Source organism: Chelonia mydas, chromosome 3 (genome assembly GCF_015237465.2).
Source record: "Chelonia mydas isolate rCheMyd1 chromosome 3, rCheMyd1.pri.v2, whole genome shotgun sequence".
Taxonomy (NCBI): Eukaryota; Metazoa; Chordata; order Testudines; family Cheloniidae; genus Chelonia; species Chelonia mydas.
The window spans coordinates 36,177,067-36,204,323 of record NC_057851.1 but is presented as its reverse complement, the minus strand read 5'-3'; the positions used below and the strand labels follow the sequence as shown (position 1 = coordinate 36,204,323).

Sequence of the window (27,257 nt, the reverse complement as noted above, 5' to 3'; positions counted from 1 at the left end):
CTGGACTCAATAACTGAAGGGAAAGGACACAGCCCAATTTGCTGGGGTGGGTCTTTGCTCTTGGTTTGGTTTATGAACCCTAATTGTGGTGGTTTCCCAATTTAATGCTGATGTCATTTATCTCATGTTATCCCTAGACCTATTTCATATACCACAGTGCAGTAACTGTTGGGAAATCGAGCAAAAACCAATGGTTACTAATATGTTCTAAACTGAATGGAGTACTTAGTATACCCAAGATTCCCAGCTTCAAATCCTGTGTGGCCTACCCCTAGGTCTTGCTGGTGAGTGACTTACACAACTCTTGCTTATATTGCCTTGGGGAGTCACACATCCCCTCCAAGTGCAATATCTGTCATTCTTTTCCACCCCAAACCAGGCAATCTCATTAATTGTGGCCCCAAAGACACCAGATGGAGTGGTTGATGAGGCCCCAGTCTGTCCCAGCCCTGGGTCATCTGACCTTGCTCCCCCATGTACATCAGCTAGAGGTGCCTAGTAGTGCCCCAACCCCACTTGCCTTGATACTCTCTAGTTCCAAACCATCAGATATCAGGCCTAAGAACTCTAACAGGCAAAGACAGGAGGAAGGTAAGGGCAAACATCCTCATAAGAAGTAGAAGTCCCCTCCTACAGTCTATATGAAGAGGAGTGCTTCCTCTACACCTTGAAATCTAGTGAGACTCTGCACCTGGTATGGATATGGAGCTCATGGGGAGCATGAATGCATATCTCCAGTACCATGGGCCAGAAGCACCCCAAAACTGCAGAAAAGGCAAGACCAACCCCTGAACTAGCAAAGAAGTGATTGGTGACTGCACCAATGGTATCATACCACAGCAAAAGAGAGACTCGACACTACTGATGCTCACTGTCCAACCTAAGTCAGCATCTTCCAGTGCACCAAGAAACCCATCCCTCTTCCCATCTGTTACACCTGAGTATGCTATCCCTGATGAGAGGTCTGTGTATTCTGACCCAGAGTCACTGATCCTCTCAGAGCCAGTAGTCTGTAGGGAGACACCCACACCGTCAGTGCACCATTTGCTGCTCACGTCTACCCTCCAAGGTATTAGAAGACATACAGTACCAACAGCTTCACTAATGGAATCTGAGGATTCCTACTGCTCCAGTGAGCTCAAGGCTGGAGACAGTGGCCCCTCTGCACGTTCCAAGGCATAATATTAGCCTTGACAGTGGTTTTCTGGGCACCTTTGGAATCTGCAAAACATACTAACAGGTTCAGGACCAATGGGTCCCTTCTGCATGGACACAGTTTCCTTACCCTTATGACCCCAAACATTGGCTCAGTTGAGTTTCTTGGGATCATTACTTCAAACAATCTGAGTGGGAGTTCAGACAGAGGTCATCTCATTGAGAAGAGCCTCAGGACCTCAGCAGTGTTATGAGGAGGAAAATCAATCTGAGCAGACAACCGCACTCAGTCCTCCTGCGGCACTCTCATCCTCTTCTCTGGCCCCATCATTGCCACCGAAATAATACAAATAATTTACAGACTTCCTGAGGAGGATTGAGCAGAGGCTCAATTCTCTTTGAGAAAATTCAGGACCCACTCACACATTGTTGGACATCCTCCAGACTGTAGGCCATAACAGGGTGGCATTTCTCATCAATAAAGCCATGATGCAACCAGCCAAGACACTCTCACATACCCTGGCATCAATGACTGGGACATGGGTAATTATGCTCACTGGTTAGAGCAGGAGTCGGTAGCCCATGATCAGAGCTGGAGTGAGAGGCCAAATGCCACAGCCAAAGGGCAGAGCTGAAGTCAGAAGTTAGGAATCGGAGACAAGGGTCAGACCCAGAGTCAGAGACCAGATGCTGGAGCCAAGGGAACTCGCGGGTAGGTTTGGGTGGCAGTGGGGATGAAAGCCATCAGTCTCAAAGAAAGAGCTACATTTGGTCAAGGTGTGGATTGCATTATTATACATTAATTCAGCATAGCAAAGCAGGGGAGGCCAGTCATCCTGCTGGCAGCTCAAAAGCAGCAAAGATACCACTCCAAGATTTGATTGAGTCTCTCCATTTGCCTATTAGTCTGTGGGTGATAGGCAGATGAAGTGAGGGGATTGATGCCAAGGAGTAAAAGGAATTCCTGCCAGAATCGGGAGATGAACTGGGGACCCCAGTCCAATACAATGCCTGTCAGGGTAACAGGAGACATTTTTAGGAAGAGCTGAGCTGTCTCTCACTGGTAGGAACAGTACAGCATGGGATGAAGTGTGTCATCTTTGTTAGGAGGTTGACAACAACCAGAATTACTGTGTGTCCCTGGAAACATGGCAGTTCTACAATGAAATCCACTGATATGGTAAACCAAGGCTGCAGAGGCACGGGCAGACACTGGAGGAGACCTAGGAGTTTTAACAGAGTTCTTGATCTGGGTACAGAGGTTGCAGGACCTTATATAATTCTTGATACAAGCTTGTAGGCTTCACAACCAGAAATTCCTTCAGACCAGACTCCAAGCCTTGTATTGGCCAAAATGGTCCATGGCAGCAAATTGTGGCGTAGTTTCAATACTGGAAGCGTAAGGTATCCCTCTCAAACATAAATACAATCCTTCCAATAGAAGAGGTCATTCTGCCGTCAGAACTCGGTGTCAAGTCAGGTACCCACATCATTCAGCGTCTGGTGGATTGATCTGGATTACAAACAATTCATCAGAGGGTGGATGGAGGATGTCAAACTGCTGTCAATCATGTTGACAAAGTTGGACACCTTGAGCATGGGGGAAGAGGCTTCTTTGCCAGGTTTGAGAGATTCATTTATGTGAGATAGGACATCTGCCTTCCTGTTTCTCATCCCTGGGCAATAGGTCACAACATAGTCAAATGAGAGAAGAAGGACCAGTGTATGTGGTGTTTAAAGCATCTAGCAGTCTGTAGTTACTCCAGGTTCTTATGGTCTATCAGAACTTGGACTGGGATTGGGCTCCTTCTCAGAGGTGATGCCACTTTTCAGAAGCCACCTTGACAGGCAGTAGCTCCTTGTCCCAAATACTGAATATATTTTTCTGCCAGGGTTAGCTTCTCAGAGTGGAAGACATAGGGTTAGAGTAGATTGTGGGGGCCTGCATGTTGAAATAATGCTGCACCTATGGCAAAGTTTGATGTGTCGGCTTCAATCACAAATGGTTTAGTGGGATCTGAGTGAATCAGGATGGGTGTTAAGGTGACAGTCTATCAAAGGCTGACGGAGACTCCATAGACCAGGCAAACTGGGCCCCGTTTGGCAGGAATGTTTAAATGGGTGCAACCAGGCTAACGAATTCTCTAATAAATTGCCTGTAGAAATTGGCAAACCCCAGGAATTACTGCACCCTGCAGACATCCTTTGGCATGGTTCAGTCAGATACTGCCGCCTTCTTATGCAGGTCCATGGTGAGTCCCTCAGGTGAGATAATCTATCCCAAGAATTTCACTGTGTTATCGAACTTGCATTTCTCAAGTTTTGCATAGACATGGTTTTGACAGAGTCTCTCCAAGACAGTGCATGTGTGATGACTGTGGAGGTCCTGACTTTTGGAGAAAATGAGGATATTGTCCAGGTAAATGATAACAAATTGGACCAGCATGTCTCTAAGGATGTTGTTTTATGAAATACTGCAAGGTCACCATGGAGTTGCAGAACCCAAACAGCATGACCAAATACTCAGTGGCCAAACCTGATATCCTTGTCCTTCTCAGATCCTCACCAGGTTATAAGCTCTGTGGAGGCCCAACTTTGTGAAGATCTTGGCAACGCTCAATCTTTTGAACAACTCATAAATAAGCAATAAGGTACTTGTTTCAGACGGTAATCTTGTTCAGAGCTTGATAGTTCACACAAGGACAAAGGGAATTGTCATTATTCACCATGAAGAAGATCAGGGCTCCCACTGGGGATTTGGAGGGAGGAATGAATCTCTTCTGCAGGTTTTCCTCAAGATAGTTCCAGAGTGCCTGTAGTTTGGATTGGGAGAGGGAGCAAATGCATTGGAAGGGAAGCTCCGCTCCCAGCTAGGGGTCAATGGGGCGTTTGTAGCTGCAATGGGATGGTAGGTGTTGGCTTTATTTTTTGTCAGACATGTTGGCATAGTGTTGATATCTAACAGGAATCCCTGGAGCCATTGTGTGGGTGGCCATGGTGACCTTTGGATCCTCCCTTACCGTCTCTGAATTCTTTGGAGGACCAAATACACTGCAAAGTGTTGCGGGTCCTGGGTTGGCTCTCAGGAAAACAGGATTGTCAGCAAGAGGGAGACTCAAAGTGTACCATGCTTGACTGCCAGCGGATGCGCAGCTCATGGTGATGAGCCAGGAAATGCCAAGGATAACTGACGAATGTAGTGCATGAATTGGCCCAAACTTGAGGGGGTCCCAGGCCTCAAAGGATCATTACCTCTAAGGGAGCCATCTGGTTGGTGACTGGTCCTGATGAAAGGAGTGACCTGTCCATGGACTCCACTAACTCAGGGGACATATTGTGGGCTTGGGTTAACTCCAGGTCCATGAAATTGCCTGAGGCACCTAATTCCATTAGGTTTGACTAGAAGGATTTGGAGATGTATTGGATGCTGATTGCCAGTCACCAGGTTACTCGCAGACAAGAATTGGCATGGGCTGCTGGGGAAAGAGGAAGGGCACTCCACCCAGTTTGGACTCTCGGACTGGCACTGAGGCTTAGCATTTCAAGGGTTCACACTGGATACTGGCAGGGCAGCTTGCTTCAGTATGTTCTTGGTCCCCATTGTATAGGCATATGCCCAATGCCAGACATTGATTCTTCTCCATGTCAGAGGTGGGGACAGACCTGAGCGATTTGCATGGGTTCAGTGACAGAGAAGGGACTTGTGATAGGGGTACCAGAGTCAGCAGGGCTGGTGGGATCCAGTGTTTGGTCAGGCAGTGCTCGACCTTGATGCACAGGTCAACTGGGATTCCACCTATGCCATTGATCTTTAATATCATTTAGGCTGAGCTGGAAATGATAATGCTGGGCAGACTTGTTCCACTCAGTGTCTACTACCAAGGGTTGGAATCTGCTTCATATTTACCAACTGGTCACGTCTATGCTGCAGTACCTGAAGCCTGGCTTCAGCTGTATGCTTATGACTTGGATCATTGACAAACACTGCCATAGCTTGAAGTTCTCAAATGGTCCAAGAAGTGGGCTTAATTTTTCCAGAAATTGAGACACAAGACATGGCCTCCCAGTAAGCAAGCTGATAATCAATCCTACTCACTCTTGGTCAGTGGGGTACAACTGTAGGTGTAGCAGAAATAAGAGCCATGAAATTTATCGCAATCACCATTGAACTTGTCATGTAGGAGGAGTTTTGGCTAACTGGTAGAAGGGATCAGAACTGAAGGTGGCATGGCTTGAGGTTGTAGGACCATATTCTGCACCTTCAGGGTGGCAACCTGGGTTTACAAGGTCTGTAGGGGTCCCACTATATCTGTCAGAGAGCTATTGGCCTTTGTAGAATCCATGCTTGCCATATCAGCTCTAGTTCTCCTATTGTTTTTGTTGGGGCTGTTCAAAGTGTCAGTGACTGGGATGTGGGTGGTCATGCAAAGTGGTTAGAGCCAGAGTCAGGCCTAATGATCAGAGCATGAGTCGGTAGTAAGGAATTGGAGTCCAGAATCAGAGCCAGAGTCTGAGGCCAGATGCAAGAGCCAAAGGTCAGACTTTAGGAATCAGAGCTGAGGGTCAGGACTGGGTTACCTGGAGTAGGGCAAGGCTGGGTCCACAGCAGGAGCAGAACTGGGTCTGAAGCAAAGCTGGGATAAGACAGGAGCAAGCAGGCACAGGAGCTATTGCAGCTGTGGGCAAATGCTTTGAGCAGCCACTAACCTGCTGCTTCTGCAGGGCTTAACAGCTGGTCTGCTGACTGTTTCAACCAATCAGGCAATCTACTATAGGCCAGCTGTGCTTGTGGGGTTACCCAAAGACTGGCTTTGCTGGAGACCCTGCTTCCTGACACCAGCCACCTGCACTCCCATGCCTAAGACAAAGGATAAAAAAGTACTTTGTACCATCTAAGGAGGTGGAATATTTTGTTCCCTACCCCAAACTCCCTCATAATTCAGGCTATCTTCAAACATAACAGAGTATACCATTTTAGGTCTACTACCTTCAACAAGGGTGGCAAAAGACTAGACTTCCTTAGAAGAAAAAGTTTCTCCTCCACCAGCCTACAGTTTCACATTGCAAATTATTAGGCACTGATGTCTAAGTATTCCTGATAGCCATCAGTTAGGCAAGAAGGGTGTGTGAGTTGCAGGCCCTAATGACTGAGCCACCTTAAACTTGGCTCTCCGAGGACATGGTAACACTCTGACCACACCCAAAGATTTTTTTTTTTAATCCAAGGAGGTCTCGCAGTTTCATCTGAGTCAGGCGATGTTTTTACTTGTTTTGTTTTTCACTAAGCCACACTTTTCCCCAGAACAGCACCTCCATGTTCTGGATCTCAGGTGATGTCTAGCCTTTTATCTAGACAGGACTAAACTGTTTCATTCTTTGCCTTGCCTGTTTGTGCCCTGTGTGGAATGCATGAAGGGGCAAGTAGCCTCTGCACAGTTCGTCTCTAGATGGATAACATCCTGTATCAAGACTGTGTATGAGATAGCTTTGGCTACGGCTTTTCAGTGGATATGGGTGCACTCCACAAAGGGGCAAGCGACATCGATAGCATTCCTCAGTGACATGTCCGTACATTTGCAGGGTGGCCACGTAGTATTCCATACATATGTTTACAGATGATAGTGCTATTATTGCATCACCCAGAGTGGATGCAGGCCTTGGAAGGGCAGTCCTGTGATTCTTATTACAGTAGACTCTGAGCCCTGCATCCAGATTGGGTTACTGCTCACGAGTCATCTGAGTGAAAAAATGGTTACTTATGGTAACTGTGCTTCTTCAATATGTGATGCAGCCATGTACTCCACAACTCACCCTCTGTCCCCTCTGTATCAAAGTCTCCTCTCAGGGGCTTTCAGTGCAAAGGAACAGAGGAGGGTCAAGGAAGTGCTGCCTCATATAGCCAACGGAGGGGCCATGGCCACAAGGAACGAATGTCTCCCCTCTACTGGTACTGCTAGACAAAAGTCTTCAGCTCCAGCACACTGTAAGTGCACACATCTAAGTGGAATACATATCTACATCACATCTGAAAGAACCATAGTTACAGTAGATGACCATTTCTTCAATATAATGGCTGCTACTTGCATTTTGCCATGATACTATTGATCAGCAAATTATGAGTTTTTAAATACCTCACAAGTTAAACCTTGAAAAAACATTACAATAGTGTATAGGCTGTGAACACAGGGGTATATTCCATTAGAGACATAAAATGGTTCATATCTTGGTTTGGGGAGAGAATCTAAACAATAGTATCTTTATTACCACCACCAGAACATGAACTTTGTGTGTTCACAGTTCTGCAGTTTTAGGAGGAGTTTGTGACTAGGCATATACAGCTCCATAGAGCCGCTCTCCTTTGTATCAGATCCACAGAGATTTTGCATTATAATATAAAGCAGATCCTCTCTCTGTGCTTTAGGTTTAGGTTCAGATGTTGATTGGGAAGTAAAAGCAACACAGCTCTTCGGGGGAGTGCTGCCATGCCAGAGCACAGAAACCAGGGAGAATTAGGGAGACACTGTACCTTTTGCAGAAATTAATTAGCCTACTGTGGAAGCTCTGTGATACACTGGATCCTCAGGGCACCTCCAAGGTAAACTGCAAACCTTGCCCTCACAGCCCAGGTAGAATAATTCTGAGGAATCTCTGTGGCCTGAAGCAGAGAGCATTAATTCTTGAGTTTACTTGGACTTGGAGAATGTCTTTTTTCCTCAGCCTAACCTCTGAGTTGTGCTCAACAGGAATACATTTGCTCCATTTTTTCCCGGAGGAAAAAAAAAGATGAATTTTCTGTTTTTAATCTAACTAGTATCTTTAAGGTGTCAACAGTTTACTCTTATTAATTTTCTGTAGATTGCAAGAGCCTATGAATGTGAAAAGACAAAAAACAACAGTTACCTTTTGTGGTAAATGGAAACAAAGATATTATTCTGAAATTCTGAAGCAACAGTCCGTACTTGTAGTCCCTGGAACACTTGCTGATGGTCTATGGTCTGTTGGAATAGACTGGTCTCTTATTCTTATTTCCAACCAATAAATTACAGTAGAAGCAGTTAAGGCATATGGAGTACTTTCCTACTTTTACTTTCCAGTGGAAACAACTGCTGCAATTATGTGATTATGCATGGAAGGAGTTGGTCACTGCAGTTGTGAATAGGAAGGGAAATAGTTCATGGGGGAGAGGGGAATTTTTGTATTAAAATGTGGTCCCTCCTGAGGAAATATTTAAGAAACCCTGATCTAAGTATTGGAGAAATTCAGAAATTTACAGACACTTAACTTTTTGGTATACAGTCCCCTATGATGGGGTGGACTAGGCGCAGAAGTCCCCTGCTGGAGGCCTCAGGGTCCTGCCATACTCGCAGGAAAAGAGTAGTAGAGGAGTCCTCCAAGCTGCATAGAGAGGTTGTGTAGGACATGGCCAATCAGGAGGAAGTTGAAAGGGGCTAGCCAATCAGAGGATAGCATAAAAGTAGTTGCAGTGCAGACCACAGTCAGTTGGTGCTTCGAGCCTGAGGTGTGAAGTGGTGCTTCTAGTGGGCTGAAGGACTGCAGCACCATGGATAGCTCAGTGCTGGCAGGGACAAAGAGAGCAAGAGAACTCCTGGCCGACTGCTGGACATAGAAGAGGCCTGAGGTAAGGGTGAGGCGTTGCTGAAGGTTGGGGCCATGGGGAAGTGGTCCAGGGAACTGAAAGCAGTTTAGTTAAAGGGACATAATGGCATGTGGCTGCTATTCTTAGGGTTCCTGGGGTGGGACCTGGAATAGTGGGCAGGCCTGGGTTCCTCCTATAAGATTGCAATTGGACAGTGATAAACCTCCAGAAGGAGATCTGAACTGTTAAGAGGCCCATCTGGAGAGCCGGTGCCAGACCAGACCAGACTGGGTGAGTAATCTCCAGGGAGGAAGCCCTGGGGGCATGCCTACCAGGGCCAGGAGCATTTAAAGATTTTTATTGGACTAATACCCCCAGAATGGATCTGTTTGAGTTGTGTTCCATACAGACTGTATGTGACTTGGCCAGAGGGCTGAGTCACTAGAAACCTCCAGAGAAACTGCCAGAAAGGGTCACCACAGACTGAAAGAGGTTCAGACACAAACCCAAACAAGGAGGCACTTTTGAGAGTTGAGTGCCACCCCATTACATCCCCATTAAACTACACAGATAAAAAAAGAGGATTCTTTCTTTTAATTAACAGTTAATTAGTGTTGTAAAATAAAAACACTTGCTCAAATTCATTATAATATTGAAGCCACCTTACATAAAGATGTATTGTTTGTCAGATGTTGTTCCAGCAGGTGTAAGAAGCTGACGATACAGTACTACAGAAGTAACCATTTCTCTGGGGATTGTGTCAGACATGCTTCAGTAAAAAATAAATGGCCAAACTGATCTATTTGTAGTAATATTAGTATTTGCTATAGTGTTTAAATTACTTACCAGCCATATTTGATGGGGCAATTTGATGAGAGAAAAGCTTTTTGATAAGAGAACAAAATAAGTTTTCAAGACTAGTTATAAAGGCAGAAGTCACAATTACAGCTGGCCTAAAGGTGAGAAAATTACTTAGGCTCTGATTCAGCAAAATATTTAAGGATGTGCCTAACTTTAAGTGAGTAAATTCATGGACATGCTTAAGTGACTTGCTGAATCAGGGCCATATCAACAAATTATTTGACCTGTTACATGCAGGATTTTTTTTAAAGTATCAGTATCTTTGACAAATTTCATGAAATTAATTAATGTTTTATATGATTAAGTCATTGACATCTTCCTGCAATGCAACCAAGTGTAATCCAGCAAGCATAGTACAAGTCTCATTGTACTGGGAGAGGAGTGATGGGGTGGGGGAGTCTCTATTTTATCTGTATTCGTTTTCTGAAAATGAAGATGAAACTGCAAGAATCTTTCACTTGTATCCTTGCAATGATTTTTCTTTAGCATACCCAGCATGAGTTACATTCCCCATCAAGGAATATATTTGTCTCCATACTTTTTAATAGAGAAAAATGAAAGAGAAACTGGAAAAAGGAGACCGTGAAAGAAGATACTGGGACAACTAAACAGGAATGATCTACTATAGCTGTACATGTATATGCCCTTTAAGGTTATAAAAATCACATCTCTCTGATGCAATATGTATCTGATTAGCAAAAAGGCAGAATTGTTTGTTGGGTTTTTGCATCTCTATCAAATAGCAAGGCTATGTTTTTAACTACTAAGTTAAAAACATAGCCTTGCTATTTGATAGAGATTGCGTGATCTAAAACTTGAAATAATGGATTAAGATTAAATAAAGCACAGATTTAATCCTACCAAATGGCTCAAAATAAATCTGAGGGCTCTTCAAAAGAATTCAAAATCCCACATCCCACCACTGAAATCTCTTGATTTGTGTGCTTTTCAGATCAGATTCTGATGCATAGACTTCGTATTCAGACTTCAGTGAACACCAAAATTCACATTTTATTTGATCAATCTTTTATTTTTGTTAAACTTCATTACAGTACATTGTGTGAGCTGAGCTTTGTACTGTTCATAATTTTTTACTTGTTTTACTTTATTTCTTTTAAATTTGCATTTTACAGAAATGTAGCCTTTCAAGACAAAAACAAGTAATACAATATATGTTCAGATAGATCACATTCCAATTGTTACTTTATTGGTTCTATCTTAGTTGTGACAGTATTTCTATTATCCGCACATCTGATCTCTGTTATATCAAAAAATATGATCCCTGCCTTTGATCGGTTCTCCCTCTGTAAAAAGATAAGCAAAACAATTGTTCAACAAATCAGCCTAGCCTTTGCTTTACCCCTTTCCAACTTTATAATTTTAATGGAACAATTTTCTCTTTTATCTTCATCTAGTGTGAATATATTTGGAGAAACATTTACTATTAACTGAACTGAGGAGTGATTTTCAGCTTTCAGTTTTTCTTTCTGCCTCAAATTCTCCTTTTTCCTATTTGTCTGCTCACTTTCAAAGCAGGCTTTCCCATGCCCACCTAGCAGACTGTATATTTTTACAGCCGTACTTTTATACTTGACGGGAAGGTCAAAAAGCTTTGCTAACCGGAAATTAAGGTTGAAAACACATCTATCTCTTCAACAAAAATACTCTCAGGAGACTCACTGTCATTTTTATTTTATTTTTAACCAAAAACCCCACAAATGCTGGAAAGTTAGGGTTCTACTACACATGCCCCTTTCCCCTCACCTGCATCCATAACACCACCACCTATTTATCTTTCTCATCACAGTATTTAAATGCTTCCGAGGTGTTTATACAGAGTAATCTCAGTAAGTGTCCCTGTTTTTCTTCCTTCCAGCTGTAAGAGAAGTAACTTGATTATTTTACAGGAGGAGTTGTTTATGTGAGTGTCAGAGACAAGGTAACTTGTGTATCTATATTTGAGGAAATAAATGAGGAAAAACTAAGTGAAATGATGAATGTTGCACTTAATGTCCTGTGAAAGAGGTGGCATCTGTCATGATTTCATAAGAGTTCCAGCTCCTGTGAAAGTTTTGTCTTCTGCAAATCGTGTTGACGGCTTCACTTTTTCCAGTGGAATATAGCTGTGTGGTGGAGGAAGAGGTGACTCTCAGGTGGCTAGGGTCTGTTCCATGGAGGGCTTTGAATATCAAGACACAGACCTTGAATTGAATTTGCAAACGTACCCTGGGGAGCCAGTCACCTTCCATATCCCCTGCTTTATTCCTTTCATACCATCTTCAGCAGCTGTGATATTTTTGGATCCAAGAGTTTCAATAATAGCTGTCAGAAGTCATCATTCTATAGCAGGGATACCCCACATTTTGAAAACTACTGCAATGGTTCAGCCAACATATCACAACTAACTTCCTATCTTTCTGTCACCTTTTTCCCCATAAGGGCTTTAAGAAGAGTACAGTCACTAGCGACAGATATTTTAAAATTTGGGGAAGACTTTGTGCTGTATAGTTTGTATGTGGAGTTTTGGAAAAAATGAACCACAAGGATATTGCTATGTACATGCCTCTAATACAAATTATAATATTTTGCTATCAAGCTAAGCTTTGATCAATCCATGTAATTGCCATAACATTGTCATCTTGGCCTAAGGGGTTTGATATATAGAGTCACTGCTCTGGATCCAAAAATGATTCACAAATATCTTAACAGTCACTCTACTGTTATCTGCTAGGTCATATTATTTGTTGTTTGTGACTATTTGATTACTGCTGGTTCATTCATGAAAACATTCATAAATCCGTAGCATTACAAATCTCAGCATGGATAACGATCTGTCCAGACTTCATTCAAGTTGTGTGGTGTTTTGCTTTTTGCTGTTCATTATTCTCCTGTTTTTAAAAAAGTTTGTCATCCAATCAGGGAACAGGGTGACCAGATGTCCCAATTTTATAGGGAAAATCCTGATATTTGGGGCTTTTTCTTATATAGGCACTGGTTACTCCCCCACCTCATCCCGATTTTTCACATTTGCTATCTGGTCACCCTATCAGGGAGTAAAAATAACAGTCTGATTGATGGGACATATCACACCCCATGAGCAGTCAGTGAGTCAAAGTAAATATTTGTGAAGAACACATAGTCTGGAATTTTTTGACAAACTAGTCACTCTGTACTGTGAGTAATGAATACATTAGAAGAAACGGTATGTTTGCAAATTCTTTGTAAATAGAAATCATTCAATTTGTCCATCAATTCATTCCTAATGAATAAGTTAACTGCTTGTGGTAGTGACCGTTGCTTAATTGTTGACATATGGAATCTTTGAAATGAGTTGCCCTCAGTATGCTATTTATCTATTTACAGCATGTGAAAGAAATTTTTTCTGTGGACTGTGTAGGGAAGCAAATGCAGATAGTTGCTACGACTGCTGTATGCTCAGAGTAATGGATTTGGGCATTTTTCTGGTCACTGATAAGATGCACCCATTAATGTCTGTGAAGGATGGGTATAGCTGTCTCAGGGTTATAGCTGTCTCTGGTTGGCACGGAAGATTGTTTGAATGATTCTCACTGTGCTTTGCCAGGCATTCACTTTTTATTTTTTTTTAGGATGTGGAACTTTAACTTTGACTGCCCAGACTTTCTAGCATTTGTTGGATACCCTTTTTGTTGTTGTTTAGAGAACTTTGTAGTTATCTGAACAAGTTTTTGATTGATGTAAATGATTGCTTCTTTGAACTCTAACTCTCCAAGTTAATAGAAAAGGTGTACTTATGGCACCTTAGAGACTAACAAATTTATTAGAGCATAAGCTTTCGTGAGCTACAGCTCACTTCTTCAGATGCATACAGTGGAAAATATAGTGGGGAGATTTTATATACACAGAGAACATGAAACAATGGGTGTTACCATACACACTGTAACAAGAATGATCAGGGAAAGTTACACTCCTAGGGAAGTGATTACTCTTGTTTTTTTGTATCTTTTTACGGATTCAGACTAACATGGCTGCTACTCTGAAACCTGACTCCAAGATAATGTCCCCCCTACAGCCCACCAGGAATTTCCTTGAGTTAAAAAAAAAGTTTAAAGAATGTATCTTTCAGAATTGCTCAATGCCAGGAGACCCAAAGGGACCTGCAGGGTGTGCATGGGTAGACTCTCCCTCCTCTCCCCTCACAGAGATTCTGAGTTCTTGCAGGAAAGAACTCCCCACTCTGGCTCTCACCCCGACTCTTTCTGTCCCCCCAATGGTTTCCCTATCACTCATTTTCCCCCTTGCAGGGCACTAGAGCTATTCAGGAGAGATGTTCCTCTGTCTCTTCCTACAGAACATGTGAGTTATTTTCACAAACCTTGTCTCCCTTTCTGTAGGACAGAATCTCCAGTTTCCTCAACCTTCCCGCTCTCCCCCCCACCCCCCACTTCCCTTCTAGAGTTCCTGAGTTCCACAGGAGAAAGGCTCCCTCCCACGGCTCACTTGTAAGTGTGCATCAATACAGCATATGCACTTGTCATGCATGCTTTATAATATATAATGTTCTTAGAAAATATGCCTTGGGATTTTTATTTTTCATACAGAGCCCCACCAGAACTTAGACTACAGGATTTCATCCTTAAATCTCCCATACAGCCAGCTTCATGGGCCTCAGATTATCTGCCTTAGAGGAATGAAGGGCTGATGCCCAAACTACTGAATTACATCCCTCTAGCCATCACCAGTTATCCTGCCTCATTAAGTGGCTCTTTTTGTAGGACTAATTCTAAAATAGCCTCTTTCCGATAAGGCTGATTCACAACTGCACAGGAAACCAAACCAGCACCACTTACAGAATCATCCTATTTACCTTCATCTTTCCAAAGTTACTTAAATCTGACTTCTTTACCAGGCTGTTACTTGCAGCAGAATTATTATTACTGGTTTAATTTCTCCAAGTGCCCCAGAGGTTACTAGAAATACCAACAAATAAAACTAATTGACAGTCCTTAATTTCTATCCATCATATCTGTTATTTCAACCAAAATGATGTGTCTCTGCAGAGACTCTGCCATACTTCACTGAATGTGCCATGTCTCCTGCTTGGCACTCCGTCTCGCCAGTAAATTCTGAAGCCTGGTATTTTTAAACCCCCCAATGAATTTCCAGCTCAGTGTGTCTGTCATTCTAATATTAATCTCCCACACTGCTTACCTTTGAAAACATGAAAAAAGATGAAAGGGAAAGAGAGACATTAGAATTCTTTTTAATATATTATGCTTTGCCACACCAGCATAAGGCTCATAGTTTTACTGGTGCCCTTTGTGATGAAACAGAATCATATCTTCAACTCTCCTTGTTTCATGAAACTTTCCACAGTTATCTGCCTTAGGGATTTTGTTCAATTTTATTAAAAACCTGTTCAGCTTTCATTCATGATTTTCATTTTTCCGAGTTGCACAGTGCCAGCTGCAGAGATGATCCACAATTTTGGAGAGCTCATTGCTGAGATGCTACAATTGTGGGGTTCCCAGACAATGGTGCTCTGTGGCCTCAGTTCTGCAAATTACTTAAGCGTGTGCCTAACTGGAAGCAAATAAGTAATCCTACTGAAGTCAAAGGGACTACTCAATGCTTGGGATTAGGCACCTGCATAAAACTCTTGCTGAATATTTGCAAAATGCCTCCAGAGTTGGCTTTATACAGAGAAAGATAAACAAATGTCAGTGAAGTAAAGATGTATTTTTTTTCTATAAATGAGGTGGTGTTGTTGCTTTTTTCCTTGGGTAACTTTTTTCACAGACAGAACATAAGCTTCTGTTATTGCTGTGTGACATTGAGAGGTAGGATTAGTGTTTGAAACTGCCTACACTTTTTCGCAGATAATCTGTCATAGACACACACATGCACATTTGAGGCTGATTCATTTTTTTTTCTTCACAGACAAACCTTGAAATATTTTCGTCACTTTTTCCTTGACGTGCTGTGGAAGAGGTTGCACCTGCACTCATTTGTTCTAGCATCTGTAGAACACACACTTCCAAACTTCTAGCAATCCATATACAGTTACTTCTTAATGTGATTTCTAGAGTTTTGGCCAGTAAAATCAATGGCTTGTACCTGTAAACTATACTTTTCCATTCATATTCCTAGTGGCTTTTTAGAAAGACACAATACCTCCATATTGTTTATTATTTGTATTATGGTACTGCCTCATGCCCCTTTTCAGGAGAAGAGCCCCATACGCTAGGCTCCATACAAATGGAGTCAGATATGATCCTTAACTGTCTCCTTAAATTATAAGCTTCCGAAGGTAAGTGGCTGTTGCAGTTTTATTCAGTAGACAGTTATGATATGATACTGACTGGCCCTGCACTTTGTGGGGTGATTTGCACCTCCAGAGATAATACCAGTGGCGCTTGATCTACAAGTAGGCCAAGTCCCTTTGGTTTTGCCACATGATGATGATTGTACTTGAAGGTGAACACAGGATATGTCTACATTGCAATCAGAGGTGTGATTACAGCTCAGTGAGGCATACCCGTGCTATCTTTAATAATCTAGCAACCCAGCTGTGGGCTAGTAACATGAACATGAACCCAGAGTTTGGGGCAGACTTATACAGCCCACACTGCAGCCCATGCCACTGTGTCTTCACTCCTCTTTTTGACCTGTGCAAGCAAGACTAAAACTAGTGCAGGTATGTCTCCTTGAGCTGGGCTCACATCTCCAGCTGCAGTGTAGACGTATCTCACAGGGGAAATAGAAGTGCAATTGTCCTTGGCCCTGGCAGTAGACTTGCAAGTTAGAGAAGGCTCTTTTTTCCCTCCTGCATACCCATAAGCACTCGCACAAGTCAATCAATTTCTAAACTTGGGCCATTTAAGATAAGTGACAGATTTAGGGCCATTACAGCCATCCCCGAAGTGAATATGCACTGAGGGACAGCAACAATGTACCCACAGCTAATATGCATTGCTCTTTCTAAATGATCAGTGGGTTTTGGTCTGATATCAGGGTGGTTGCCATCAGTGGAAAGTCAATTTCAGCCAAATTGTTATTTCCCAGTTGTGCTGGCTTTGTTTCTTGTTTTTAATTTATTTCCATTTATGTCTCCATTTAGATGGAAGACCCTTGGAGTTGGATCCATGTTTGTATATGTTACATAAACAGCTATGCCTTCTGTTTTATCTATGCAGTCCCATTGTCAGTGCAAAGCAGCTACATTACCTGCAAGGGATCTAGTCTTCAATTTGTATGCTACAGGCAAAATGAATTAGAACACATGAGCAGTATCAGAAGCTTTTCTTTCTGAATTCTTGATTTTTAAATAACCCTTTATCAAAGTTACAAGTTAAATATTTGTTATGTTCTGGGCAAAAAACAAGAATAATGTTTATTATATTGCAGCTGTATATGACATTAGCAAAGTAGCACTGAAAGTCTTGAAGAAACACAAATTACATCACTGAGACTACACTATTTGTACTACTATTGTTAAGGGTCTGTCAGCTTTTTCATTATACATGCCATTATTCAGACATTTATATCCGATGAGAAGTCTGTATAGCTTGGATCTTTGGATACAAGTTGTTGGCCTGTGAAGTTTTTTTTTTTTTTTTTTGGGGGGGGGGGTTGGCAGTGAAATCAATCTTTGTTTTAAAGTTATAAAGCAAAATATTGCCGTGTAGTCACTGACCTTCTTATGTTGTTATAATGGCACTACACCTGTTGTACAATCCAATGAATGAGAAAAAGGCTCTTTGAAAGAAATCAAGAGGCAGTTGTAACAAGGAGATTAGTACTTGTCAAGGTGGCCTTCTGTACTTGTGTGTCAGCCAAGGGCTAGTTCCGAGGTACTGAGGCTACTATTCTTCATCTTGCTCACTCTGACTGTTTCTGACCCTCTCATTTTTTAAAGAGCCAAAGTCCAATGGAGTCCAGTAAAAGAGCCGTATGTGCTTTCCATATAAAAGAGCAAGCACTAACAGGTTATATTCATTGACTACTTCACTGAGTTATATTACTAGCTTAAGGAGCCCTTCCGTGATATCCTCCTTGACTGTGTATCATTTGTCTGCACCTATTCCATATCCGCCTTTCACTCAGAAATAACTAGCACTGTGGTAGCTTCATTACTTTTCTCACAGAAGGAAAATCATGATAGGATTCATCCACATATGTGCAACACATATAATGTATTGTGACAGATATGGTAACTTCCAGCAGTATCCTGGAAATAAACTTATTTCTTAAGTTTAAGTATTATCAAGGGCTGGGATTGTATGTAACCACTCTGGGGGGAGATGTGACCAATATAAGAACTGAGTCCAAAAGACTATATTGAAAATGGGTCGGGCAAGTATGAACTTTGGGACAATGAGCGTTAAGTGGATATCCTGTGGAATCCCTAAGGAGAAGTTAATGCAAATTCCCCAACTCCATTTATGCAAAATCTGGAAGCTACACCCTGAGTTGAGGGTCTCTGTCTGTTGAAGATCAAAAGCGCGAGCTGTATAAAGAAACAGCTGATCTGCCCAGGTTTTTTTCTGGGTCTAAGATGGATATGAACTTGCAACTATGGGGAAAACCCAGTTTTGAAGGATAAAATCCAGGAGATCAGGGTTGTGCTGCACGGGGGAAGAAGATACTTTATTCCCCAGAAACAATGTTATGTATGGTGTTTCTGGGCCGACATTTATTTTGGGGGACCTCAGATACCCATTCCAAACACGGCTCATGAAGTTGTACTCTGACATCACCAACCCAAGAAAAAGGGAATTCAGGTGTAGCCTGAGTAGCTGCAGAATGGTGGTGGAGTGTGCCTTTGGGTATCTGAAAGATCATTGGTGATGCCTGCAGTACAGACTTATCTGGATGCCAATGTAGCCAATGAGGTTTGCGGTATTGTGGTGTGCTGTGCCTTGCACAGTGTAGGTGAGCTAAAGGGGAATACTTCCAGGGCAAGTGGGCACAGGACAGATCTGCTTTCCATAGCCTGAATAAGCAGCAGGATCCCACCCTGTGTTCACTGCTCCTAGTTCCCTGTGTGCAAGAGATATTTGTGATGCTCTTTGCTTGCATGCTGTAGCTCAACATAGAGTAAGAAGGTGACTTCGGCCTGTGCCAAGGGACACTATTGTGATGCTATGGTGCTGCTAGGAAAGCTCAATACAGAACTGCCACATACATGTGTTGTGATATATCTCAGTGTGTTTTGATCCCCTGCAGCCAACTTTAATGTATCAGTTGAAAGCAGACAATTGGGTGAGGGTCCTTTGGCCATGGTTTTGTGCTGCAGCGAGTGTATATGCACTGTAATGCCATCATTGGGCAATGTTTTTGTTATAGGCTAACAGCTATGTTTCAAGGTGCTTTATCGGGAGTGCTGTGGGGCATATCTCATAGAATCATAGAATATCAGGGTTGGAAGGGATCTCAGGAGGTCATCTAGTCCAACCCCCTGCTCAAAGCAGGACCGATCCCCAGTTAAATCATCCCAGCCAGGGCTTTGTCAAGCCTGACCTTAAAAACTTCTAAGGAAGCAGATTCCACCACCTCCCTAGGTAACACATTCCAGTGTTTCACCACCCTCCTAGTGAAAGTTTTTCCTAATATCCAACCTAAATCTCCCCCACTGCAACTTGAGACCATTACTCCTTGTCCTGTCATCCGCTACCACTGAGAATAGTCTAGAGCCATCCTCTTTGGAACCACCTTTCCGGTAGTTGAAAGCAGCTATCAAATCTCCCCTCATTCTTCTCTTCTGTGGACTAAACAATCCCAGTTCCCTCAGCCTCTCCTCATAAGTCATGTGTTCCAGTCCCCTAATAATCTTTGTTGCCCTCCGCTGGACTCTCTCCAATTTTTCCACATCCTTCTTGTAGCGTGGGGCCCCAAACTGGACACAGTACTCCAGATGAGGCCTCACCAATGTCGAATAGAGAGGAACGATTACGTCCCTCGATCTGCTGGCAGTGCCCCTACTTATACATCCCAAAATGCCATTGGCCATCTTGGCTACAAGGGCACACTGTTGACTCATATCCAGCTTCTTGTCCACTGTAACCCCTAGGTCCTTTTCTGTAGAACTGCTGCCTAGCCATTCGGTCCCTAGTCTGTAGTGGTGCATTGGATTCTTCCATCCTAAGTGCAGGACTCTGCACTTGTCCTTGTTGAACCTCATCAGATTTCTTTTGGCCCAATCCTCCAATTTGTCTACGTCCCTCTGTATCCTATCCCTACCCTCCAGCGTATCTACCACTCCTCCCAGTTTAGTGTCGTCTGCAAACTTGCTGAGGGTGCGATCCACACCATCCTCCAGATCATTAATGAAGATATTGAACAAAACTGGCTCCAGGACCAACCCTTGGGGCACTCCGCTTGATACTGGCTGCCAACTAGACATGGAGCCATTGATCACTACCCGTTGAGCCCGACAATCTAGACAATTTTCTACCCACCTTATAGTGCATTCATCCAGCCCATACTTCTTTAACTTGCTGACAAGAATACTGTGGGAGACAGTGTCAAAAGCTTTGCTAAAGTCAAGGAACAACACGTCCACTGCTTTCCCTGCATCCACAGAACCAGGTATCTCATCATAGAAGGCAATTAGATTAGTTAGGCATGACTTGCCCTTGGTGAATCCATGCTGACTGTTCCTGATCACTTTCCTCTCCTCCAAGTGCTTCAGAATTGATTCCGTGAGGACCTGCTCCATGATTTTACCGGGGACTGAGGTGAGGCTGACTGGCCTGTAGTTCCCAGGATGCTCCTTCTTCCCTTTTTTAAAGATGGGCACTACATTAGCCTTTTTCCAATTGTCCGGGACTTCCCCGGATCGCCATGAGTTTTCAAAGATAATGGCCAATGGCTCTGCAATCACATCCACCAACTCCTTTAGCACTCTCGGATGCAACGCATCCGGCCCCATGGACTTGTGCATGTCCAGCTTTTCTAAATAGTCCCGAACCACTTCTTTCTCCACAGAGGGCTGGTCACCTCCTCCCCATGCTGTGCTGCCCAGTGCAGTAGTCTGGGAGCTGACCTTGTTCGTGAAGACAGAGGCAAAAAAAACATTGAGTACATTAGCTTTTTCCACATCCTCTGTCACTAGGTTGCCTCCCTCATTCAGTAAGGGGCCCACACTTTCCTTCTTGTTGCCAACATACTTGAAGAAACCCGTCTTGTTACTCTTAACATCTCTTGGTAGCTGCAACTCCAGGTGTTATTTGGCCTTCCTGATTTCACTCCTGCATGCCCGAGCAATATTTTTGTACTCATCCCTGGTCATTTGTCCAATCTTCCACTTCTTGTAAGCTTCTTTTTTGTGTTTAAGATCAGCAAGGATTTCACTGTTAAGCCAAGCTGGCCGCCTGCCATATTTACTATTCTTTCTACGTATCGGGATGGTTTGCCCCTGTAATGTCAATAAGGATTCTTTAAAATACATTGAGCTCTCCTTGCCCTTCTCCTCCCCGTCACCCTGACAAGGAAAGAACAGCTGTGAAATAATATGTGGGGAGCAAACGGACATCTTCTGCGTCGGGATTGGGGGATGAACACTGGTTCATCTACAGAGACTGGATCAAGCTCATTGCTCCCCTCCAGCATGCTGGGTGGGGGTCCACTCTGAGGGGTTTCAGGTGCCAGCAGAGCACAAGAAAGCTGCTGACTGTAAAAATGGGTAAGATACCTGTTAAAATGGTTGCACTGTTTACAGTGCATCAAAGGGCCATTTGGGGTGGCGTTCGGTCCCTTTCAGGGTTTACATTACTGGTTACTTATTTCTTCTTTGAAGGCTGGCTACCATTTGGGGAACATAAACGTGATCAAGGTACTGGAAAAAAGAAATGGTTTTCCAGGCCTGTGGAGGACACCCAGCCACCTGTGCCAGAGAAGTTTCTGGTAATGGTCACCCCTCTACATATTGCTAAGTGGAGTTATCTGGTGGCCTATGAAGGTGAATCAAATACTTTTACCCTGCTGTTAAACCCGAAGAACCAGATTCAATTTCTGCTGCACCAAAATTTTGTTGAATTATGCTTACAGAACAGAGAGGCAAGTTGAGAGGAAATTGACTGTTTTAAGTTATCAGATGGAGTTCCCATAGAAGAGGAACAGAGAACCACAGTAAACATCCACCAACCCACTAACTCCCACTGCACAGGCACCAAGTCCAGCCCCTGTATCCAGTGAGCAACATTAAAAGGGACAGGGAAACAGCATCACACCACAACTTCCCTGAACTTTTGGATTAACACTCCAAGCCATTTATCCTTCCACCTTCCACTGCTATGAGACACAGCACTGTGTTTGTGGAACTGCTGGAGTGGATGCTTCACCCACCCCCACTTTTCCTGGTTTCTGAAGAGTAGCTCAGCATGGGCAGAGGACAGACACTAGGGACTGTGAATGGTAATAAACGTTTGAAATGGTCACGGAAAATGGAGTGCTATGATATTCCTTGCACCACCAAACAGTTCCCTTTCCCTGGCCGGCCCTAGGAGTACCCACACACAAGCAACTTAGCACCCTCACCCTCATTCTGCATGGCTCCCACTCATAAGCAGAAGGAAAGATGGGGGAAGGAGGGGTGGTGTTGGGTCTGTGCACAAACATAAATATCGTAAAACTGTTCTTTCCTCACCGGGACCCTTTCAAAACCCACCAAATCACTTTCTCCCTCCCCACCCTCCATTTTGGATGTCCCAGGGAGGATTGCTGTCAGAGTGCTGGCTGAGAAGTGCACAGACACTGCAGCACAGTAACTGCTCATTAATAATCTGTTATAGCTTCTGCTAAATGCTTTTCAGTAAAAATGGGGCAGTTGGATTTTACACACTATTTATTTTTATTATCATTAATTTGTAGTGGAGTAGTGCCCAGGGGCTCAACAATAGGCCAAGACCCCATGGTGCTAGTCACTGTACAAACAAAAAGTGCTGAGAAGTTTACACTCTAAGTAATACAAGTATAAGTAAAGCACAAATATTTCTATTTTTAGGATAATGGAGTAACACTAAGGATTAATTTGGTCAACTAAGTAATCCATCTTGCCTAAAAAAAATCAAAATCCTGAATGTTTAGATTTAGTTTAAACGAATACATAACTTCCTCCGAATATATCAAAGATTTTGCTATATTTTGAAATGGGTTATCATTTAAAGGCTAGAACTGGCTCTCCCTACTTAGACAAAACAGCCATTGACGCCTGTAGCAAAGAGGCGTGGCCTCCCTCAGAGAGGGCCCATAGCATGCCCCCGGTGGGCAGAACCAGGAGAGCCACGTCCATCCTGCCAGAAGCAGAAGGGCCGGAGAGGAAGTGGAAGTACAAAAGGTGGGCCCTGCAGCTGGAGCCACCAAGACAGACAGATGCACTCCACTAGCTTCTGTAACATGCAGAGGAACTCTGTAGTGCTGAGGACTGGCCAGATTTCCCTGGGCCGCCAGCTGACCAACACTCCAAGGAGCTAATGGGGCTGCCACCTGAGGCCTGGCTGGAGCTCCCCCACAGACGACCCCCACAGTATTGAGGTACCAAACCCCAGAGATGTAGGTAATAGCCATGGGGAACTAGATGACCGTCTGGTTCAGCATTGGCCTGATACAAGGTCAGTGTGTTGTGGGCAGATCCCCACTAACCCAGTGGCAGACCACTATGCAAGTGTTAGGGCCCTGGCCTGGACCATGTCCCCCTGCCCCCTGTCATCCCACCCCTGGAGTGGCATCCTCCCTATATTAGGCCAGGAGGCCTGTGTTAGTCTGCCAGCTGCTGAGCTAGGATGCTAGACAGTGCTGGTGCACACTCCTTCCTGGTCCCCTAGACTCTGCTGATACATACCTTTCCCTGAACTCCTAGACTGTTCTGGTGCTTACCCTTTCCTGAGCCTTTAGATTTTGTTGGTGCTCATCCTTACCTTACCGCATAGACTGCTTACCACTCTTCCCTGATTGCAGGCCAGAGCCTACTAACTGTGTGTTGCCCAGCACTGGCTGAGGGCTCGGGGCTCATAGACTGACGTAGTGTTCTGCCTGGCCATAGGGCCGGAGCACTAGGTACAGCTAATTCCTCCCTTTGAGTTCACCTTTACAGGTATGCAACACCGAGGAGGGGCATGGCCTCCCTCAGAGAGTGACAGGGAGGGATGGCCACATAGCCTACAATGCCAAACTACAGTAGCAGTGATTTTATTGTTTTTAATTGACATACTACTAGAGTACCTGACTTAAGTATACTTTCTTTCAGCAATAATAATAGTTTTATAGCCAGTACTTTTGCACAGTTGTTACACCTTCAAAATGCAATTTAAATGAAAACCAATCGTAAGGAAGTGTCACTCTTTTTGTTGACATACTACAACACACAGAAATGACTTAGTGTCTTGCCTATACAAGTTGTAATTGAAATGTCCAGAGACCTAATTCTCTCAAATGAAAAGGGACAGAAGCCAAATTTTGTGTTATTGCTTTCTTTAGTAAAATTTATGCTTTTTCTTTGTTTCAATTATCAGTAGTTAATAAGAATCTATCAACAAAACATTAGTAATTAAATTTTATACTTATTTTTATGATGTACAACAATGAAAATTTTATGGCAATCAAATTTGCAATTAGTGGTGGAGGGTGTGCTGCCAATTGTTATTATTTAAATTAGGACTGTTCCAAGATTGTTCAATACTCTTGAGTGGGTGTTCAGTGCTGTAAATATTGAGTGGATTCTGGTTTAATTAATTAATGCCACTTTTATGTGATTTCTAATACATTTCTTCCTTATACCAGAATCGGAGGGCATGGTACAACAGATAAGACTAGAAAAATCTCCTCTAAGGCATGATAAGACTTGTGCTTAGCTAGTAATAATAATACTTTGCACATCCATAGTGCCTTTCATCTTAAATAATTTTTGTAGACATTGTTCAATTAAGTCCCCCAACACACCCACAGGAAGCATGGGGGGCAACAGCACTTCTTTGATCCCAGAATGGGGACAAACTAGTAAGTCACAGAACTCTTAAAAATGGTGGAGAATCAGAGAATTTCTGACTTCTATAAATAGCAAGAGTGCAGTTCTGTAATGCTATCTACTTGAGATTAGTGTGTTAACATCTGTGAAAGTGAATAAAGGGCTGATGATAACTACAATCAACGTTGACCAAACTGATTCCAATTTCCTCTGAGCCCAACAGATTTACAGAAGATCTGACCTCTCAGGGATCACTTCTCTGTACACAGCTAAACATGCCTAGAGGGCCACTGAGCTCCATAAGCTTACTTTGGCCCAAGCAGCACTGAAATTGGCAGCATTAATTTTCAGAGTTGACATTCCACTGAGATGAATGGAAAGGTACCCATCTCCATCTCACTGTTGTTTCACGCTTAAGATTAAATGCTTCATTCCAATGGCCGACAATTTGAAGGATACATTTGAAAAGAGAAGGGGTAAAAATATAGGTCCTGCTTTTCAATAAGCTTGTAGGTATGCATTTGCATGTTCACAAATACACATCCATTTTATGCATGAACTACTGGATGTGCACATGGAAATCCCCATACATGTACAGACAATCATCTGCCTTGCTGAAGTGTGACATTGTTCTGACACTTGAATTATGGGATCCTGCAGGGAAGACACTGTAAACCATTTTCAAAACTGCTCTCCCGGCTTAAGTGCTTCAGTGTTAATGTCATTTTACTAGGCTAGATTGTGCTTTTGTTTTACCTGGCCAGACAGGGGTAGGGAGGATTACGTTTCCCAGCCCACATTTCCCTGCTGGACCAACTAAGTCTTGGGTTAGTGAGAAGCATTGGCCCTGTAATCCAGGTACACTCCTCTATGACAAGTGGATGTGGAGGATGCAGAGAAGGATAGGGAGTGGGGTGGAGACTTGGGTCTGAATACCCACTCGCTCATCTGGTGTGAGGGGGAAAGTGAGCTAGACTTTTTCAAGGTTTCAAACCCTTCTCTGAAGAGCTGTGGTAGCTTACCTTAGCCCCCAGAGTAAGAGGAGGACTTGAGCCTCAGATGGGGCCCTTCAAAGGCTATGTGGCACAATGCAGTTTTTGTACCACCATTTGCTCTCGGAAGTGTCTATGTGCAGTCTAGCCTATTGTTTCATATGTAAATGTTGGGGTTCTTTACTGAGTATTACATTAAGACAGATGCCTTTTTGTTTTACAGTCTGTTACAGCTGCCTCACAGGTAGTTAGTTGACTTAGGGGTTTAAGAAATGCCGAATCGTCTGTGCCATGTTGAGCTATAGGGGCCTGCAGCCAACAGGGAATGAACACTTATGGCATGCCAATGTTATGACAGATATGACAGCTGCTGTATTTACAAACAGATCTCAACCTGAACAATATAAACAAAATCACTACCATGTGCAACTAGCATCTCTGCTGACATTTATCCCTTCTGAGTACAACAGTAAGTGTAATAGGGACAATTTGCTAATTAACATGAACCATTACCTTTTCAGATATAGCAGAAATTTTCTGAGACTTCTTGAGAAAAATATAACAGATGTTTTTCGAGCAAAAATATATTAAAACTGCTGTGTCAGAAGATACTAGAATGCAGGTTTCGAAATGGAAATGGAACGTTCTAAGATGCATGTCACTCATGTGTTCTATGGCTGTTGTTTTCTTCTGGCTTCATATAATAAGGACAGGAAGCCAAAGATAAAACTTATTTTAAAATATACTGGGTGTTTAGAGACGAGCAAAAGTTTTATTATGCTGAAGGATCATTGGATAACAAACATTTCCAAGTATGTTTAATATGTATTGCAGATGTTTACATTAAAATTGTAATTTCCTTGGAAGCAATGAAATTCTTCATTCTGGTAAATATAATATCTGCTTTAAAAAATATTATTTCCATGGGCCTTGTGTTGTCAGTCATGTGTAGCTTACATTTTAGGGAGATAGATGGGGAAACAAGTTGTTTTTCCATCTTTAATTTCTCTGATGCTTCCCTAGAGCTGGTGGGGAAATAGAAACACACTTTGTAAAAATATGTATGATAAATAATCTAAATTGTAAATATTTTGAATAATTTCTGACCAGCTGTCTTCTTAACAGTTAACTATATTAAGTTAAAAGGTTGTTATAAGGAGGAGGGAGAAGAATTGTTCTTCTTAACCTCTGAGGATAGGACAAGAAGCAGTAGGCTTAAATCGCAGAAAGGGTGGCTTAGGTTGGACATTAGGAAAAACTTCCTAACTGTCAGGGTAGTTAAGCACTGGAATAAATTGCCTAGGGAGGTTGTGGAATCTCCATTATTGGAGATTTTTAAGAGCAGGTTAGACAAACACCTGTCAGGGATGGTCTAGGTAATACTTAGTCTTGCCATGAGTGCACAGGACTGGACTAAATGACCTCTCGAGGTCCCATCTAGTCCTTTGATTCTATGTCTAAACATCACTCCTGTCGGTGATAGTTTGGGGCTCCATTTCTCATACAATGGAAAAATTATTTTGTCAAGAATACTATGACAATGGAAAATGCTACATTACATTGTGTGAAGTATGGAGCTCCCTGCAGTAGCACAGCTTCATCAGACCTAACATCACCCAGCCAGCAATAGCCGGAGCCAGGAAAGTGAGTCCTTGCAGCCCAGCAGCCTCCTGACCTGAGGCTACCTGAATTAATCAGCTGGGAACCA

At 43.0% G+C, this 27,257-nt stretch overlaps 1 long non-coding RNA gene across 1 annotated transcript in view; it reads left to right on the top strand.

The window, feature by feature from the left end:
* The window catches only part of LOC122465323, a 28,509-nt gene extending 6,527 nt beyond the window's left edge, over positions 1-21,982 (top strand). Inside the window, exon 3 of the long non-coding RNA XR_006290072.1 lies at positions 21,393-21,982. This is a non-coding gene — a long non-coding RNA (uncharacterized LOC122465323). The remainder of the gene's footprint in view (positions 1-21,392) is intronic.
* Positions 21,983-27,257: the final 5,275 nt, after the last annotated feature.